Source organism: Canis aureus, chromosome 14, assembly GCF_053574225.1.
Source record: "Canis aureus isolate CA01 chromosome 14, VMU_Caureus_v.1.0, whole genome shotgun sequence".
In the NCBI taxonomy this organism is placed as follows: Eukaryota; Metazoa; Chordata; class Mammalia; order Carnivora; family Canidae; genus Canis; species Canis aureus.
This window is the reverse complement of record NC_135624.1, coordinates 3,977,527-3,998,373: the sequence shown is the minus strand read 5'-3', so window position 1 is coordinate 3,998,373 and position 20,847 is coordinate 3,977,527. Positions and strand designations below refer to the sequence as shown.

The following is a 20,847-nucleotide window of genomic DNA, read 5'->3' as shown; positions in this document are numbered from 1 at the left end:
AAAAAGTGAACCTAAAATGGAAAGCCTAAAAGATCCGTTGAAAGCATTTTCTAACATCTTAAACTCTGAAATTTGAAAAGTAGACTATACTGTCTCCTGAGTGCTAACAGAGGCAATGGATGGTGTCAGTCTGGCCATTGTTTTAAATTCCAGACCCACAGTTGATAGAATTATATTGCACTATAAGTGCTGATCTAATATAGCTTTGGTATCAAATGCCTTTTTGTATTTAACTATGGGCAGCAGGGTCATTGCGTAGCCTATATAAACTTTAAAGGAACTATTTATTTTGAAGCTCTAGTTATAATGTATGGTAATGCAAGTTGTTTTAAAAACCTTTTGGAATAAATGTTGTAATCCTAAATCACATTTGTCTCTCTAATCAGAGTCATCCTAGCTAAGAAATCTTACGAAACGTGTAACAAATTCTTAGATAACACTACAAGGCTATGTTAGAGTTTTAAAGGAATAGCCAGGATCTTTTTGTTCTGGGCAGAATAAAAGTTCCTTTATCTGTTCTGTGAGGAGTTGGCAGTTTACTCAAGGGCATTTCTAACTTTTCAAAATGCAAAATTTCAAGCATGTTGTCTACATTTAAAAGTATGTGTATTTTTCTCTTGTTCTGCACAACGGTTCTTGGCAATAGATGAAGGTGCTAATGTTCGTCACATTTTACAGAAGAAGCTGAAGCAGATAGATTGAGGCTTTCTCTCATTCACACAACTTCTTAGAGACCATCTAGGAATGAACTTGACTGAGCCCTACTGGGAGAAAGTCATCTGGTCCTGGCCTGGGAGCTAATATTTCCTGGCCAGGAGACTTTCCCTTAGACCCAGGAAACCAAAAGTTTGAGGAGCTCAGTGTGGTGAGTGTGTTCCCAGAGTTCTTCCCAATAAAAATCCCTTCTTGTCTCTCTTGTCTATGCTTTTGGTCTATTGTTGACATTCTTGGGCACTACTTTGTTGATGGCAACCCAGAGATCAGTGCTTTCGGATGCCTGCACCGACTCCAAAGGCTGGATTTTAGGAGCATTTCTCCTTAATAGGATAATGTGGTAGCTTGATCCACTGAGATTAGTTTATGTTTTCTGCAGTAAGGAAAAAGGTACAAATTTATTTCTCTTGGTCCCTGATATAATCCTCCAAGCAGCCTGGGTGATAGTGGTACTTTTGTTCCTTGAGGGAATTAAAAGGCTTTTCCTCACCTAATCGCCCCAAAACCCAGGTTCCTACTGGTGTTGGAACTGAGTTGTTCGAGAGACAGAGGGACTCCAAAGACTGAAGGGGACTTGAGTGGAACAGCTGCTCCCATGTGCCCCATAACGGACAGTACTTTTTTTTTTTTAGATTATTTATTTATTTGAGAGAAGAGAGAGAGAAAGATAGGGAGAGAGAGCATGAGCAAGGGAGGGGAAGAGGGAGAAGCAGACTCCCTGCTGAGCAGGGAACCCGATGCAAGGGACTCGATCTCAGGACCCTGGGATCATGACCTGAACCAAAGGCAGATGCTTAACCAACTGTGCCATCTAGGCGCCCCTGGACTTTTAATAGGGATAGGGAGTAGCGTAGCAGAGCTGAGGACCAGAGTGAATACTAAGTGCTGTTGACTTTGGTGCACAATGGAAATTTCCTGTGGCTCTGCTTGGCACTCAAGGTAATGGAAGGAATAGGGCCACTTGCCTTTGAACAGGGCCTGCAGGCTTGGTCAATGAATAACAAGGCTCTTCCATCATGTTCTGGGCATCATTTGTCCTACCCCATCCCTACTCTTCGAGTATCCAAAGGAGGAGAAGAAAATTCATACCAATCAAATCAGAGATGACAGCTACCATTCACTGAGCATTTACCACGTGCCTTGGCACAATGCTTACTTAGCAGGGCAATTCATGAAAAAGTTCATGAGGCAGAATAATTTGATTACAAAATTAACTATATCTTTTGTTCAAGGCTGTAGGCTTATTATCAGCAAAGAATGAGAAGAATTTTTCGATATCTCTTCCAACAAAGGAGCCCAGGCATTGTGTTCTAAGCTACCTTTCTCTTACCCTCTGGGAGGAGTCAAATGACTTTATAGGGTCTAAACAACAAGTGGAAACCTAAACCTCTGTGTGGCCTGAAAAATGTTTTAAGAGAATTTGAATTAGACGCCCACACTTTAAAAAAAAACAGGGGGTTTCCTACAAACAAAAAATTTGAATCCAGTATCTCTTGAAAAAATAAGATTTGGAAACAGTCAGTCTGTCTCTTCCATGACAACAATCAATGAGCTGAGTTAGAGTTCCCATTTGAGGCAAGTATGTTTTTCCCAGTGTGCCACAGTCCCCAATATGCCTGAATATTTTCTATGAGGCCGATTCATTGAAAAATATACCTACCTGGCTCCTATGGACATTTGAATTTTTGATCTCTGGTCTGGATCTATTGAAGGGAAAATAACTGGATATTTCTAGATCCTTGAGAGAGACTGGCCCAATCCCAGATGCGATTTCCTTAAATCTGGACAAGAGGGCAGGATCTGGGGCCTAACCATAGGTGCATGTGTATATAAAGCCTTCTAAGTAGTAGTATTCACTCAATGAATAGCTGTCATATATTGCTTTGTGATAAAAATTAGATCATGTTGTTTAAACTGGTATTTTCTATTTATTGAAGGTATAAAAGAATCATAAACATCTTGAGGGATAGTACAGATAGACTTATAGGTGATATAGGAAACCATCAGTGTATTAGTTCCTGTGGCTGCTGTGACAAATTACCACCAAGTTGATGGCTTGAAACACTAGAAGCTTATTTTTTTTATGGCTTTGGAGTCCAGAAGTCTGAAATCAAGGTATTGGCAGGGTTGTCCTCACCCTGAAGGCTCTAGAGGCGAATCCTCTGTGGCCGCTTTCAGTTTTTGGTGGCTGCAGGGCTCCTTACCTTGGCTGCATCCTCCAGCCTCTACCTCTGTCTTCACTGGCCTTCTCTGTGTCTCAAACCTCCCTCTGCCATTCTTTATAAGGACACCTGCCTTTAGAAGGCCCACTCAAATAATTTGGGATGATCTCATCTTGATATCCTTAACCTAAATATAGCTGTAAAGACCCCTTTTCCACATAAAGACCCATGTACAGGAACCAGCTGAACCCAGCATTTTGAGGGCCACTGTTTAATCTACTACACTAGGATGAATGATTTTCTCCTTAAAAATAATTTTTAAAAAGGTGTAGTCATGGGATCCCTGGGTGGCGCAGCGGTTTGGCGCCTGCCTTTGGCCCAGGGCGTGATCCTGGAGACCCCGGATCGAATCCCACGTCAGGCTCCCGGTGCATGGAGCCTGCTTCTCCCTCTGCCTATGTCTCTGCCTCTCTCTCTCTCTCTCTCTATGTGACTATCATAAATAAATAAAATTAAAAAAAAAAAAAAAAAAGGTGTAGTCATTGGGACGCCTAGATGGCTCAGCAGTTTAGCATCCGCCTTTGGCCCAGAGTGTGATCCTGGGGTCCCGGGATCGAGTCCCACGTCGGGCTCCCTGCATGGAGCCTGCTTCTCCCTCTGCCTGTGTCTCTGCCTCTCTCTCTGTGTCTCTCATGAATAAAAAAATAAAATCTTAAAAAAAAAAAGAAAAGATTGAGAAAGTATGTTCTTTTAAAAAAAAAAAAAAAGTGTAGTTGACTGAACTTTCCAGGTCCTTTTCTTGTTTGGCTACAGGGTGGGCAGACTGAGCCGAAGGCAGAATTCATCTTGAGTCAGTGAGTGGCTGCAGGGCCTGGGGTGTGGGGTCATGAAATACTGGCCACACACCTAGGAGACATGTGCTGTGGGCTTAGCTGCCTGCACTTGGCTGTCCGGAGGAGGTAGTGGTGAAATCACAGCATCAGGGCTAATGACCTCTCTCCCCAGGCTGTGGGATTTGGATTACAAAACTCTGTTGAAGCTTCTTTGAGAGTGAAACACCCTCCACTCACGCACTGTCCAAGGTTTCTAAAAAGCTGACTTCAATCAAAGGTATTTTGTTTGGCAGACAAGAAGGGGCTATTTTAACAGATCTCTTATTTATTCTGCCTCCAGAATTATGCATTTAAGGGTTAGGTGTGGTTGGCACTTGGCTCCTTTTCAGATTTCTGGAGTTACCCTGACCATCTAAAAACTGGATCTTAAAAATATCCAGGACCAAACAATCTAGGGCCTTTATTGGTGATGAGACCATGTGGAGGGCACCTGGGAGGCAGAATCCTAAAGGGGGCATTTCCTGCGCTCTCCAAAGTTACCATACACGGGAAAGTTACAAGAGCAGTTAATGTTTCCGAGGTGCTTACTATGGGCCTGGCACAGGGCTGGGCCCTTGGGATGGACTACATTTATTATTTTATTTAAACATTATAAAACCCCTTGAGGCATAAACAAATATTATCTCCATTTTACAAGGAGAAAACTGAGAAGTTAAGTGGCAAGCAGCGTGGCTGGTGCTCAAAGCCCGCTGGGATGGTTCTAAAGACCGCGTTCTTAATCACTGTGCATGTCTCTGAATCCATTCCTTGTAACACTGTGAAGTGAGTGCAATGTCTCCAGGGTTCTTCCATCCTCTCTGCTTTTTGTTTTGTTTTCTTTCTGAGGCGGGATGGTGTGGTAGAAAGTACACAGAGTTTTTCTTCCCTCCAAATTTTTATTGAAATTCTGAGTGGTTAACATAGAGTGTAACATTAGTTTCAGGAGTACAATTCATTGATTCATCCCCCACATACAACACCCAGTGCTCACCCCAACAAGTGCCCTCCTTAAGCCCTGTCACCATCTAGCCTATCCCTCCACCCCCCTCTAGCAACCCCTAGTTTGCTCTCTATCATTCAGAGTCTCTTATGGTTTGCTTATCTCTCTCTCTTTTTTCCCTTCCCATATGTTCATCTGGCTTTTTTCCTAAATAAAAGTAAATGTATTTTTTAGGCTGTCTAATCTGTGTTTAAATCCTGGCTATGTAAACCTAGACAGGCTAACTTCTCTGAGGCTCAGCTTCCTCGTTTGAAAATGGTGATTATAAGAACTACTTCCAGGACCGTTGTATGTATGGATTAAACAGTTCAGTGTAGTGGCAGCTGTTTTGCCCAGACCACTCTTTCAGGACCCTCCCTCCCTTGCTGCTGACTGTTCACAACTGAGCCCCTTCCAGAACCTGCCTTCCCCAATTATACTGCCTCCCCAGAGTCAGTGGGTGACCCATAACTTCTGGTGTGTGGAGAGGCAGGGCACAAAGGCCTGGGGCTGGCCCCTTGCCTCAATTTAGGGCAACTCTGAGAGAGCATCCCAACTCTAGAAGCTCCTGGGTTGGGGCAGGCTGGCTGAGGCCTCTGCTGCCCTGGCATCACCACTCCACTTCCTCCTCTGCCCAATACCACGTCCTCATCTCTCTCAGGTATTGGTGCTGAGGTCACCTCCCAATGAACCTTCATCCTAGAGTCTGTTTCCTGACCTACAACAGCTAATGTTTACACAATGTCTGACACATAGTATGCATTCAATAAATTCTTTCCCGGGTTCCTACTCACCTCATGTGTATCCTACAGCAATGTCTCATCACGTGAGAGCTTGTTGGGCCTCTGACCACCTCTGTCTCATCAAAATTTAGCAATCTCATGTCTCAATGCCATGGAGAAGCATCTTGTTAAAAGCTGGATAGTCATGGGTTGGTGCCTCTTTTTACCTGGATGGAGGCTGTATAATCTCCAAGGCACACTAAGCATTCAGAGCGTGAGCCTGATTCCAGAGGAGGCCTAGTTACACCACGTAGGTAGTTGCCTACGGGCCGGGACATAAAAGGCTTTCAGTGAATGTTTGCTATTGATGACGTAAGGCTCCTACTGACCCTGAAGAATGGTCCCTTCAGTTTTCAGAATTCCAAATAGATGGAATTCACAAACTAGACACAGACACTCTCTTAACACTGAGTGCTTTGAGAACTTCACAACATTTGGAATTTCTGCACCATCAGCAACATGCCTGAAAAATCTAAGCACCATGGCCTAGCAGCACACAGCCCTGCACCCTGAGGACCTTGCTGGCAGGGCCTGTGTCCAGCCCAGGCTGAGGACTGTGTAGCCAGGAGGGAGATGCTGTTTAAGGCAGCCCTCTGCCTTCTCCTGGGCGCAGGCTCTGGGCTTTGCACAAAAGCTAATGAGCTGTTCTACCCACTGGTCACTGCCCGGCAGGAGCAGGGCCATAAGAGCCCTTGATTCTCCACTGTATTGGCAAGTAATATGAAGATGGCCTTTGATTTCTAGAAAGATGCTCTAAAGCCAATGGCATTAGCCTGTTATTTTAAAGGCATTGTGGTATTCTTCTGTTGAGGAGTATCTCTAAGCATGTCCCTTACCTCAAGTCACTACACCTCCAAAAGTAACCATTATCCTGATTTCTAAAAGCAGGGATTATTTTGCCTGGTTTTTGATCTTTTTATATATGGAATTATACAGGGTATATTCAGTAGTGTCTGTCTTCTTTTGCCCAATATTATGTTTGTGAGATTCATTCATGTTGCTGAGTTATAGTTTCTCCATTCTCATCACCATATAATATTCCATTCCACAACTTTTTTTTATCCATTTTACTGTTAAGGAGCATTTTCATCTCATTGGCTGTAAATTAGTCATGTGCAGAATCTCATTTGCAAAGAAATATAGGAAAAGAAATCTCATTTGCCAGGAAATATAGTATGTTATCTACAACAAAATCAGGGTATAGTTACTAAGGAAGAGGGAAGAATAAATATGGTATAGGCAAATAATTATCTCTATTACCACATAACTTCCTCCCTAAAATGTTTAGATTGCCTGCAGGTAGTGGGAATATGGAAGGTAATGGGTGTTCTTCATTAAAAAAATGTTGAGAGTGCTTGGGTGGCACATGTCGGCTAAGTGACCAACTCTTGGTTTCAGGTTGTGATCTCCAGGTCCTGAGATGGAGCACCGCCCAGGGCTCTGCGCTTAGTGTAAGGTCTGCTTAAGACTCTCTCTCCTTCTCCCTCTGCCTGTCCCACCCTTCTCACTCTCTCTCTCTCTAAAACTAAATAAATAAATCTTAAAACATTTTTTTGTCTACTGTTTTATATTAAATATATTACTGTTCTAATTACTCACACAGAAATATAATAAAAGCTAACTTTATTGATGATCTGCCACATGCTAGCCTGCTCTAAACAGTCTAATAGACTCAAAGCAAGTCTTGGAGGTAGGTGCTGCTGTTCTCTCCATTATATACATGGGGAAACTGAGGCACAAGGCAATTAAGTGACTTGCTCAGTGTCATCCATTTAGCAAGTGTTAGAGCCAGTGTTCAAATCCAGGGAATCTACCTGATGGTTTGTCCTTCACCTCAATGTTGTATTGCCCTTCCCAAAGATTAAACAGGAAAATAAAAAAGAACCCAAGTGCTGCTAAAGATGACAATACCATTCTCACTATTTTCACAAATATAAGAGCTACAATTGTAGTACCTTTCATATTATTTTGATGTGCTCTCTATCGGGTGAGATTGCTGACTGCAGGCCTCCTGCACACACCACTAGAAAGGAACCATGCCCTCCTGAAATCAACTGTGTCCCCACCCAGGGGGGCAACAGGCCTGGGCTCTGCTTACTTTTAAATGCATTTGACACCCCTGGCAGCTCTGGCCATCATCAATACCACTTAACATATTTCCAAGGAGTCTGGTATGTTTGGGAGTGCCTCCTCGCCTCAAACTAAATTGGCCAATCCACAGGGTGAGTGCCCGAATCTCTGCTAGGCTGGTTTGAACCTGTTCTGTGTACATAAGAATGAAAAATATTAGACATCTGTCACTTTATCCAATTAAGTCCTACTTTTAGCTTATTAATAGAACTAAGAGCCTAACCTAAGTCACCTGACTCCTTCAATAGATGCTATTTCAATGGATTTTGCAGTCCCTCTGATACCAATATCCTTATATCTGCCTTCTTGTTTCTTTAAGTAATTGCATTAAATAAAATCTCATGAGCAGAAATTGCACCAACTCTAACTGGTGACATTTGAGTGTTCCAATGCCTCTAGAAAGCCCTGTTCAGTCTGGCATTGAGCCATCTCCAAATGGAAACCCATTTAAAAACCCATTTTCCTGGCAAGAGACGATGGAATGGAATGGAATGGAATGGAATGGAATGGAATGGAATGGAAACTACACTAGTGTGATATTAAAGAGACCTAGGGAAAAAAAAAGAGGCCTAGGATCTGACAAAGGTAAGAGTTTGTTTGCTAGAATCCCGGGTCAGGCAATGTAAATATTTTTCCTCTTTGGATGTACTATGGATTGATTTGAAGTTAACTTGGTTTAAATTCTGGCAAGTGGAGTTGGTGGTTTCTTATGTTTGGATTTTGTTATCAAAATCTCTAAAAGTAGGGACGCCTGGGTGGCTCAGCGGTTGAGCAGCTGCCTTCAGCCTAGGGTGTGATCCTGGAGACCTGGTATCGAGTCCCGCATCGGGCTCCCTGCATGGAGCCTGCTTCTCCCTCTGCCTGTGTCTCTGCCTCTCTCTCTCTCTCTCTCTCTCTATGTCTCTCATGAATAAATAAATAAAATATTTTTCAAAATCCCTAAAATTATTTTAGTCCTATTATATTTTAACACCCCTGAAGCTAGCATCTTCTAGCTGTAGAAAGCTGTGTTAGCTTTCTACATTAAGAAGCAAGAAAATTCATTACTCTGGGAGTCCTGTAGTTTTTCCACTCGGGATTCTTTTTGGCATTAAGCTAAATTTCATTTTTCACTTATCTGCTCCCTGTTGCTTGGAAAGAAGTTCTAGATTCTCCTCAGGACGCTGACTTGTTTTCCCTTGCTCCTCAGGGTCATCGGGCTCCCTTTGCCCCACTCAGATTGACCTTCCTGAACACCTGGCCACGCCCCTGAATTTGGGCCACAGGCTTGAGTGGGAAAGAATGACCATTAAACATTTATGAGTCTGGCAGGCACTTTCACTCAAATATCCAATTAAAACTCCAGAACAAATCTCTAGGTCTGGCATTCTTTCAGATAAGGCAACTGGCATTCCAAATAATTAACTAACTTTCCCTAGGTCTCAGGAAGCCAGACCCTGGACTTGGAACCCGGTTTCATAATGGCCTTCTCCCCTGTCTCTCTAAAACTACCAATTTGTTCTGATCCAAGAGATGCAACTGCCTCATTAGTATCTCCTGCCTCACTATAAAGATGGAAGAGCTATAATCATCTATGCAAATTCTTACCAAGGGGCTGCCATCCCTTCTGAAAAGAGACCTTTTGAAGATTAAGTGGAGCACTAATAATACCCTGCAAAGTAATTAAATATGATGCATTTCTCCTCCTGGGTCTCTTTGCATTTTAATTGGACAGAAGTTTAAGTCAAGTGAGTGAAACTCTGAGACCTCAGTGAGTCCTGAGAAGCTTTCAGAGGAAATAGGGGTGGGTGGGCTTGATTAACCTTTTAAGGGTCATTTCAATCCTGCTGTGTAAGGAGTTTTAGCCTCCCAGTCCTGGACAGTAGCTCCGTTGCCCACCCTTGCTGCTGCTTCTACCCCTACGGTGAGGCTCCACCTCAGCTCAGGGTCTGGACTTCTGTGTGTTTGTAGCATCCTTGTTCACAGTCCCTCTTCCTCACTTTATGTTCCTAGCTCTTTCCAAAAATATAATTCATAACCAATCATCTTTGACTCCTGTTTCATATTTAAAATAAAATTGTCTATTGTATATCTGCGTATGCCTCACATTATCATGTAATTGCTTGCATGTTCTCTTTCTTCTTCCATTGCACTTGAGGGATTCTTCAAGGGGAGAACCAGTTCTTTCAGCCTTGTCTAACTTCACCAGGCTCACAGAGTTATAGATGCTATTTTTTTTCTGTTTCTTAAATACACCATGCTTCTTCCCACTTCAGGACCTTTGTACTTACTGTACCCTCTGCCTCGAAAGCTGTTCACTTGGTAGGTTCCTTCTCATCAGTAAGTCCCAAGTCAGATGCCACCTCTCTGAGAGACTTCTGTCATTCCCAAAAAGAAGCCACCAACCTTCAGCCACCCATCACACTCATTTGTTTTATTTTCTTCATAGTACTTAATATCTGATGTTATCAGCTTTATTTTGGTCTCTTAAAAAAATCTGTTGTAACTATAGAGAACAGGGACCTTGTCTTGTTTATTACTACCCCCTACCACCTATAACAGCAGCTAGCACTTAGGAAGCAATAAATAAATATTGACATAATACGTGAATGAAGAGTCATACTCAATAAATGTCAGTTGAATGAATGAACAAATGTATTATGGAGTTTGGTTCTCCTTCCTCTGGACACTCACATCCATACATTTCACACAGCAAAGTTACTATCTCCCCTGTGTTGCAGTTGTCCTATTTCTCTGGGTAGACCAGGAGCCGAAATAAATTTATCTGTGTATTTTTCCTACCACCAGCAGAGTGCCTTTCTCATTGTCATTGCTCAGTAAATGTCTGAATCACTCCTACCATTTTCTGATGTTTAATTTAGCCTGAGAATGCCATATGGGTTCTTACCCATGATGCAGCCAACCTGGTACTCTGTCTTTATGGTAAGTGTGTTCATGGATGTGATAATCATTGCACAGGAAGAGAAGGTGTGCTGTATGGCCAAATCCTTCTAGTCACCCTTCTGTGTCTTAGAAACGTGCTGCGAGCTGTCATGACAGCAATTTGCCCATAGATAGAATAGTCTACAATGTCAATTGTCTCGTCTCCAATAATATTGTATTGACACTTTGAGTTTCAACAGCACATCTTTAAAGATATCTTTAAAGGACAGCCTCAGTGATGCCTGGAACCCTGGACTCCACTGTGACTTAGCAATCAAATCCATCTATAACTGGAACTTGGGGGATGCCTGGGTGGCTCAGCGGTTGAGCGTCTGCCTACGGCCTAGGGCATGATCCTGGAGTCCCGGGATTGAGTCCCACATCGGGCTCCCTGCATGGAGCCTGCTTCTCCCTCTGCCTATGTCTCTGCCTCTCTCTGTGTTTCTCATAAATAAATAAACAAAAATCTTAAAAAAAAAAACCTGGAACTTGGATTATTTTCCCACTAATGCGTTTGTTAACTTGTACTTAGGCCAAAATTCATCTGCTATTTTTACTTTGCATAGTTTATACCTCTTATTCTCACATATCACTCCCTGTAAAAATTCAGTATCATTTTCAAATTTAGAGATTTTGCTGTGCACTCTCTTTTCCAAAATATAATAAATCATTAAATCAGATTGGCCTACGATTGATTCCTCAGGAAATACCACAATATACATTATTACCCTATTTGATAATGTTTCTTCCCTATTACCTTGATATTATTCTTTATCCATAATAAATCCCTCTGCTGAATCCTGGGGTAACCCAATTAAGCTATTGGTGTGAACAAATTTCAAAGATTTTTTCAAGAATAAAATGCATTCATGATTTCCCCTTTCCCTATACACTTATTTTCCTTTGAAAGAATTTCATAGATCTGTCAAACATGATTTATTCTTACAAGCCAAGTTGGTTTTTCTCAAAAAGACAAATATGACAAATAATCTTTTCTTTCTTTCTTTCTTTCTTTCTTTCTTTCTTTCTTTCTTTCTTTCTTTCTTTCTTTCTTTCGAGAGCATGCACACACACACACACAAAAAAGAAGGAGGAGGAGTGGAGAGACAGAGGGAAAGGGAGGGAATACCAAGGAAACTCCATACCAGCATAGAGCTCGAGGTGGGGCTCGATCCCATGACCCTGACCCAAGCTGAAATCAAAAGTTGGAAGCTTAACTGACTGAGCCACCCAAGTGACCTGGTAGTCCTGTTTTTAATTCACAATTCCACTAGTGTGTGGATATCTCCCTTTTAGAGACTTGATCCACTCCCTTATTCCTTCAGACCAGGCAAATAATGATTAAGTCTATACCTCAATTTTCAGACCTTTTTGCTAACATGGGAAGCAGGTACAATAGAACATTTTTTAAAAAATCACTGGGCCTACCTTGTTATTTTTAAAAATTATTTACTTTATAATAAACATTGCTATTAGTAAATGTGCACATTTAGCTATTAGTAAATGTGTGGCAAAATCAGAAAAAATCTAATCAAAATCACCATGTTTTCAGGACGCCTGGGTAACTCAGTCTGTTAAGCAACCAACTCTTGGTTTTGGCTCAGGTTGTGGTCTCAGATCATGAGATTGAGCCCCGGGTCAGGCTCTGCTCTCAGCAGGGAATCTGTTTGAGATTCTCTCCCTCTCCCACTGCCTTCCACCCATGTACACACACACTCTCTCTCTCAAATAAATAAACAAAATATTTTTAAAAATCATCATGTTTCCAGCACCCATTGAAATAGTTCTCAGAGGGTTCATTTCCTTTTTCTTTTCTCTTTTTTCTGGATTTGCCACCTAATTGATCCTGTCATCATCTTCTCATCCAAATATTGTTACAGCTCCTTCCTTAGGTTTTATATATATATTTTTCCTTCCTTCCCTAACTCACTAACTCTGTATTTAGTTTCATTGCTTATAGCCAGTAGTTCATAGTAATGAATTTAAGCTTGAATACTCATGTAGCCTCTACTTTATGGTCATCAATATCACTATTAACGAGTTTTAAATGGACTTTAGTGCATTATTCCTTTTTTAAGAACTTGAAATGCTGTAACTCTAAAAGAAGTTTAAACCCATCTATTATTCTCTAGCATACTTCTTTGAACAATTTAAGCAAATAAAACATTTAATCTTTTTCCTTTATTCTGCTCTCTCTGATAGACCCAGTACTCTTGGTTTGTTAATAAGACAAATAAATTCTCTTTTGAAAGACGTGATGGTGGTGTACTTGTGCTTGGAGTCATGACTAGAAACTCTAAGCTTCCAAGTGACAATTTTAGAGAATGCTCCTTTAACCTTCATTAATTGCAAAATAAACAGATCTATGAAGCTAAACCTCCAGGAGTAGATGTTCAAAGCTTTTTAGTGTTTTTAAGTCATTGAATACAATCTTTGAGTGGATTTGGTTGTTTGTTTTTCTTTAACAGTTATATTGAGATATAATTCACATACAATAAAATACACTCTTTATGCCACTTCCATAAACAACCACTAATCTACTTTTGTTTCTCTAAATTTCTCTATTCTAGATTTTCATACAAATAGAGTCATATAGTAGTATGTGGTCCTTTGTGACTGATTTGTTTCATTTAGCATAATGATCTAAGGTTTGGCTACATTGTAGCAATGCATCAGTACTTTCATTCATTTTTACTGCCAAATACTATTCCAGTGCATAGATACACCACATTTTATTTGTCCACTAATCATTTTATGGGCACTTGGATTGTTTCCATCTTTTTGCTATTAAGAATTATGCTGCTATAACATTTATGTACAATTTTTCTCTGTGGATATATGTTTTCATTTCTCCTAGGCACATATTTAAGAGTGGAATTGCCATGTCATGTGATAATCTTATGTTTAATCATTTGAGGAAGTGCCAGACTGTTTTCTAAAGTGATTGTGCCATTTTACATTCTCACTAGCAGTGTACAAGTGCTCTTATTTTTTAATGTACTTTCCAATGCTTGTTGTTATCTGACTTTGATTCTAGCCATCCTAGTGAGTGTGAAGTGGGATCTCATTATGGCTTTGATTTGTATTTCCCTGATAATAATGATGTTGAGAGTCTTTATGTGTGCTTATCAGCAATTTGTATGTTTTCTCTGCATAAATGTCTATTCAGATCCTCTACCTAATTTTGAGTGTTTTTATTATTGAATTGTAAGAGTTCATTATATATTTTAGATATAAGTCCTATTATACAAAAGTTTTTAAATTTGTTGATGTGCACTTTACCTATTTTGTTGATGTTGTTGTTCTTGCTTTTGACATCATATCTTAGAGACCATTGCCAAACCTAAGGTTGTAAAGATATGCCCATATGTTTTCTTCTGAGAGTTTATGGTTTTTGTTCTTACATTTATGTTTGATCCATCTTGACTTAATTTTTATATATGTTGTAAAATAAAGGTCCATTTTCATTCTTTTACATATGATTATCCAGATGCCCCCCAACACCATTTGTTGAAAAGACTATTCTTTCCCTATCAAATGGTCTTGACAACCTTGTTGAAAATCAGTCAACTATAGATGTATGCATTTATTTCTGGACTCTCAATTCTATTCCATTGATTTGTGTCTACCTTGTGACCATACCATATTGTCTTGATTACTGTTGTTTTGTAGTAAATCTCGAAATTGAGAATGTAAGTCCTATTTTATTTTTCCTTTTCAGAATTATTTTGGCTATTCTGGGTCCCTTACAACTCTATTTGAATTTTATAATCAGCATGTCAACTTGCAAAAAGAAGTCCTTTGGAATTCTGTTAGAAATTGCATTGGCTCTATAGATCAGTTTGTGGACTATTACATTGTAACAATGTTAATTTTTCTGACTTATGGACGTGGGAATACTTTCCCATTTATTTAGCTTTTATTTAATTTCTTTCAAGAATATTTTTAATTTTCAGAGTATGAGTTTTGTACTTCTTTGTTAAATTTATTTCTAAGCATGTTATTTTTCAGATGCTATCATAAATGGATATTTTTCTTATTTTCATTTTTAGATTGATCATTGTATATAGAGACAATTGATTTTTATGTTTTAATCTTGTATCTTGCAACCTGGATGGATAAATTCACTCATTAGTTCTCAAAGATTTTTATTTATTTATTTATGTATATCAGAGAGAGAAAGAGAGGCAGAGACACAGGCAGAGGGAGAAGCAAGCTCCATGCTGGGAGCCTGATGTGGGACTCGATCCTGGGACTCCAGGATCACGCCCTGGGCCAAAGGCAAGTGCCAAACCGCTAAGCCACCCAAAGATCCCCTCACTCATTAGTTCTAATAATTTTTTAACACTTTCTATATACAAGAGTATGTCACCTGTGAATATAATTTTGTTTGTTCTTCTATAATCTGGATGCCTTTTCTTTTCTTTTTCTTTTTTTTGCCTACTTTCATCCATATTTATAAGAGATACTGCCCTATAGTTTTCTTTTCGTGTTTGTCTGATTTTGGTATTAGAGTAATATTGACCTGATGGAATGATTTGGGAAGTGTTCCCTCCTCTTCTGTTTTTTTGGGAGAATTTGTGAAGAATTTGTGAAGAATTTGGATTTATTCTTCATCGAATGTTTGGTAGAATTCAGTAGTGAAGACATCTGGGCCTTGGTTCTACTTTGCAGACATTTTAGGGAGTTACTGATTTGATCTCCTCACTTGTCATAGTTCAATTCCAATGATTGTCTGTAAATGTTGGCAGCAGATGCAATTCATCTACACTAGGGTTGTGAACCACAATGAGTGTGGCTGGCTGCAAGACTTGGAAGGAAAAAAAAAATCAGTCAGGGGTCAGCAACTTGTGAATCAATATGAGCCAGAATGTGCATTAGCAGAGAAGTCAGGACCAGCCCTGAAACAGAGCCAGTAGGACAGCAGATCCCAGAGGGAGGAGAAGAACCAGGAGGTATGTAAATCTGGGAAGGGGGAAAAAAGAGCAATAAAAGAAGACGCAAACTAAGGTTTAGGAGGAAAGATCAGAGCCCAGCAGTGAGAATGGAGATATTGCCTGGTACTGCACCACCCTCAGCTGCAACCCAGGAGTTTTTCTGAGCATGTAGTGAACTGGAACCATTCCCTAAGCTTGATGCCCTGAGATTCAAGAATGCAGACATGTGGGGGCTTTCTGACCACATTGGGGAATGAGAGAAGAGGAGAAATGAAGTAGCAGGAGAATTCTAAAATGATCTGTATAATCCATTCAAGACATATCCTAGACCCCAACCCCTTTAACTATGACAGAGAACTACCAAAGAAAACAATTAATTTTTAAAAAATATTTTATTTATTTATTCATGAAAGACACAAAGAGAGAGAGAGAGGCAGAGGGAGAAGCAGACTCCCCACAGGGAGCTTGATGTGGGACTCAATCCTGGGACACTGGGATCACTCTCTGGCAGATGCTCAACCACTGAGCCACCCAGGCATTCCAGAAAACAGTTTAATTTAATATTAGTATATATAATTTAAAATCCATTCTCAAACCATACATGACTATACCAAACAATGCACAATTAGACTGACATTTTATACGTCCCAGAAGCGAGAAATTATTTTCTCATATTTTGGAATATAAAAGCTGAGCCATTATTCCAAATAATTCTCTTCCAAAAAGCAGGGTAACATGAGTCTATTAAATAAATAAAAGAAGTAAAATGGAAAATATTTCTGATCACATATTTGATTAAAATATTTAGTATTGTGTATCTAGAAAAAAGACAATCCCTTGAGGAATACAAATTCCAAGTAAGATGGGGTTTATTTTAAAGAGAGAAAGCCACAGCTATGCTAATAATCCCTTTTAAGATTTGTGGATAACATGAGACCCACAGTAGTATCTAACATAAACATGTAAGGAGATTTGAGAGAAACACAACAAAAATAAACTGTGAGAATCACCCCTACAAAGTTTTCTCCACCCTCTGGCTCTTTTTGCATCTGAAGGAAAGGATACAAACTCCAAGAAAGTAGAAAAAGATAAAAAGAAGAATCAGACAAGTGAATCTGTAAACTATCTCCTTAAAGTAAACACCAAATTAATTGATAGATGTAGAGATAGACTGATGATTTGATTTGTTATTAAATTAGTCAGGACTCTTTTAGTTTAAAGTCTGGAAAACCAACACAAATAAGCTTAGCTCCAAAGGTAGCTTGTTGGATCCTATTAGATGCAAAGTCTAAGGGATGAAATGGAACTGGAGGCTACCCATCACTTTCTTGCTCCTTCCATCTCTTGGCTCTGACTTTTTCTTCTTCTCTGAAGGTCACATATCTGTCACACACCCGTAATTGAGACTCTAACAATTTTTTTCACTACTGTGTCTGCAGTAACCTCTTGAACAATTTGTATTCTGCAGGTTATTCTCCACATTATCATTAGAATTGCCTCTCTGAAATGCAATTCTGGTCATGACACACTCCTGTTTATACCCTTCTGTTACCCCCAGGACAAAACCCAATGACCCAGGCACATAGCTGCAATGTGATTTATGGCTTGGCCTCTAGGTACCTCACCAGCTCTTTCTTGCCACTTACCTTGCACTGCATATACTAATCACTGAACTAATCAGTGTTCCTCTCTCATGACATGCCCTTTTACATCTTCATGGCTTTGCACACACTGTGCCTTGACCCAAAATTCCCTTCATTTTTTGGTTTCCACTCCCTATCCAATGAACACTCATTCTCTAAAGACACTGTCTCCTTTAGAAAACTGATGAATCCTTCAGGCTGGTTTGGGTGTCTCTGCTAGGCACATCCAAGCACCTTGAACTTAGTTTAATTATATCACTTTATTGTAATTTTCTCTCCTCTTCTAGCAAACAGTAATTTCTCTGAAGACAGGGTTCTTGTCTCAGCATAATATCCTGGGAAGAAGAGACCCATAATAAATATTTTAAAAACATAAATGATACTCTAAAAACCATACAGAAATCTAAAGCCCAGGAGGCTAAATACAGACTCAGTCTTTCAGAAAATTGAATAAATAATATATGGAGCAAATTTGAAAAATATTTCATGGGACACAGAAAATTGATAAAGAGATAAAAATGAAATAATGAAATTGAGTATCATAGATATAGAAAGCATTTTGGCCTGTTGTTTCTCATCTCCCAGGTGTATTTTTCCTTTTAGAAATCTTTCATCCCATACCTAGTGTGGCTATCAATCATTTGACCATGCCCCCCATCTCTGCTGTGAGAATGGTCATGTAACTCAGGCTGACCACCTTACTCCCTTAGACCTGGAAATGGAGCCAGTGAACCAAGAATAGGAACGTGCTCCCTTGATCTTGCCTGACTCAATAGGGCCAATTAGCATTTTTATGAAGGGTCAGTATGGGTCTCTTTTGGAATCTTGAATCAAGAGCTGCCAGGGGGCATTTCTGCTGTCAAGTAAAGCAAGCCCACCTGAGAACTAAGCCAAAGTAGAAAAGGGATTGCTGAAAAGTAGAGAGATGGCCTTTGACTTACAGTTTTGAACCATTGCATCCCAACATATATGAAATCAGATTTCACAATCAAACTCACAATCATGTGAGATCTAACTTTAAAAAAAAAATCATTTATTTATTTTAGAGAGAGAGAGATTGAGAGTGGGGAGAGGCAGAGGGAGAGGGAGAGGGGCAAGCAGGGTCCTCGCTGAGAGTGGAGCCCTACTGATGGGTCTTGATCACAGGACCTGGAGATCACAACCCCAGCTGAAATCAAGAGTCAGTCACTCAATGGACAGCACCACCCAGGCACTCAGTGAGACCTAAGTTTTTATTCATTTGTAATCATGGGACAAAGATTGGTAACTGGAAGTGAAATATAGTATGTGTCAAGCTCTGAAATGTAGAACTGTCTGAGTTGAGGCGTAGTGAGAATTCTGTTCCTACCTGAGTACTGAACATCTGGGTTACAAGGTAGACGCAAATTAGACTATCATCTATTGTAGTTTGGAAACTTGACCACATGCCTCCTGTGGCTAGTGCTTTAGTGGCAGCAGAAAATGTCAAGATATTGGAGTTAGTGAATGACTTTTTGATGCTTTTAATAATATCAAGAAAAATAGCCTTCATTAAACAGTTAAACATATAATTAGCATATGTTCCAGCAATTCATTCCTAGATACTCTAAAGGATATGAAAATATGTTCACAAAAACCTGTATATGAATGTTTGTAACAACATTATTCATAATAGCCAAGAAGTAGAAATAATCCAAATGTCCATTGACTGATGAGTGGATAAACAAAATGTATATGCAAACAGTGAATATTATTCAGCAATAAAAAGAAGTGAAGTACTAATGCATGCTCTAACATGGATGAACCTTGAGAATATTATGCTGAATAAAAGAAGCCAACCATAAAGGACCATGCAGTGTATGATTTCATTTATATGAAATGTCCGCAATGGGGAAATCTATAGAGGAAGAATGTAGATTAGTAGTTTCCAGGGCTGGGAGGATGGAGTATTGGGAGCTGAGAGAGTGGGGTTTCTTTCTGGGGTAATGAAAGTGTTTTGGGATGCTTGGGTGGCTCAGTGGCTGAACGTCTGCCTTCAGCTCAGGGCAGGATCCTGGAGTTCCGGGATCGAGTCCCACATCAGGCTCCCCGAGAGGAGCCTGCCTCTCCCTCTATCGATGTCTCTGCCTCTCTCTGTGTGTCTCCATGAATAAATCAATAAAATCTTTAAAACCAAAATGTTTTAAAATTGATGTGGCAACAGATGTACAACTCTGTCAATATACTAAAAGCCTTTGGTGTGTATGCTTGAAATGGGTGAATTATGTGTTATGGAAATGATAATCTTAATGAAGTTTTTGTTTTGTTTTGTTTTTAAGTGCGAGCTCTGGCCTCAACAACAGGCAGAAAGATGATACCATATGGCTTTACTGAGAGGCCCTTTCTGCCTGTAACCTGCAGTCTCAGATACCCAAGAGTCAGCTACTCATACACATTGGAGTAGTCTAAGAGTGCTATGCGGTACTTGAAGCTGAAGCTAACATTAGTGAGAGTAAAAACAGAAGATGAGGAGTATGGTGGAAGATAAGACTGGCAAGGGTAGAAGCTTGACCCCTGATCCTTACTCAGACACTTCCTGCTGTTACCTCTCTGCTGGACAAAAGCAAGAATAATTCCACTGCTAAGAGAGAACCACAGGATGTAATCCAGAGGAATATTATGGGTCTTGGGGTTTTGGGCCACACTGAGGGACAGAAGGTAGGAAGAGTACAGTTAAACCAAGGACTAGGGGGATGGACAGACAAAGCCTATGGCAAAGAGAAAAAGTCACTAGGCTCAGGGATTAGGTTCAAGAATCATGATCCTGCCAGATCTCTGGTTTTGGTTACTAGTTCTTAGAGTTGATGATGCAAAAGAAGTATGTTGCCACGGCGGGGTGTTTGCTCTTTCTGCCTGCAATATAGATATATACTATAGAGTGGAGACTGGAAGTTGGTTTCCCATTTTCAAATAAGAGCTTTTGTTGAAATTTTCTGTTTTATCTCATATATTGGAATATTGAATATGTTGGGGGTAGCTATATTTCTTATTTATCCATAGGTTGCTAAATGATGAGTCATCTGGACCTGAAATCCTGGTCTTTAGAGTATTATATGCTAATTGGATGAATTTTGGAATTTCTTCTTTTGAGGAGGAAGAAAGTGTGTATTCATTTGTGAAAGAGGAACTTGTGTTGTCATAGGGAGGGACACTTTTAAAAATGAATGTACAGGGGAGCTTGGGTGGCTCAGTTGCTTAAATGTCTGACTCTTCATTTCGACTCAGGTCATGATCTTAGAGTTGTGATATGGAGCCCCACATTGGGTACACTGGGTGTCGAGCCTGCTCAAAATTGCCTCTGCCCACCTGAGTGGCTCAGTCAGTTGAGCGTCTGAATCTTGGTTTTGGCTCAGAGGGTGATCTCAGGGTTGTGGGATTGAGCCCCATGTCAGGCTCTGTGCTCAGTGTGAAGTCTCTCCTTCTCTCCCTTTTCCTCTGCCCCTCTCTCTGCTCTCTCTCTCTCAAATAAAATAAACTTTAAAATTAAAAAAAAAATTATCTCCTTCCCTTTCCCTCTCCCCTCCCCATCCTTCTCTCTCTAAAAAGGAATTTGAATGTATAGAAATAAGTGTGTGTGTGTGTGTGTGTGAGAGAGAGAGAGAGAGAGAGAGAGCGAGAGTGTGTAGTATGCTCAGTAGTTTAGACATGGAGCATAATTTTTCTATTTTGGAGCAGCCTGACCAACATC

General features: G+C 40.1%; 1 protein-coding gene across 1 annotated transcript in view; it reads left to right on the top strand.

Moving 5' to 3' along the window:
• The window catches only part of STK3 (serine/threonine kinase 3), a 378,723-nt gene that overhangs the window by 57,993 nt on the left and 299,883 nt on the right, over positions 1 to 20,847 (top strand). The gene's annotated exons all lie outside the window — the stretch shown is intronic.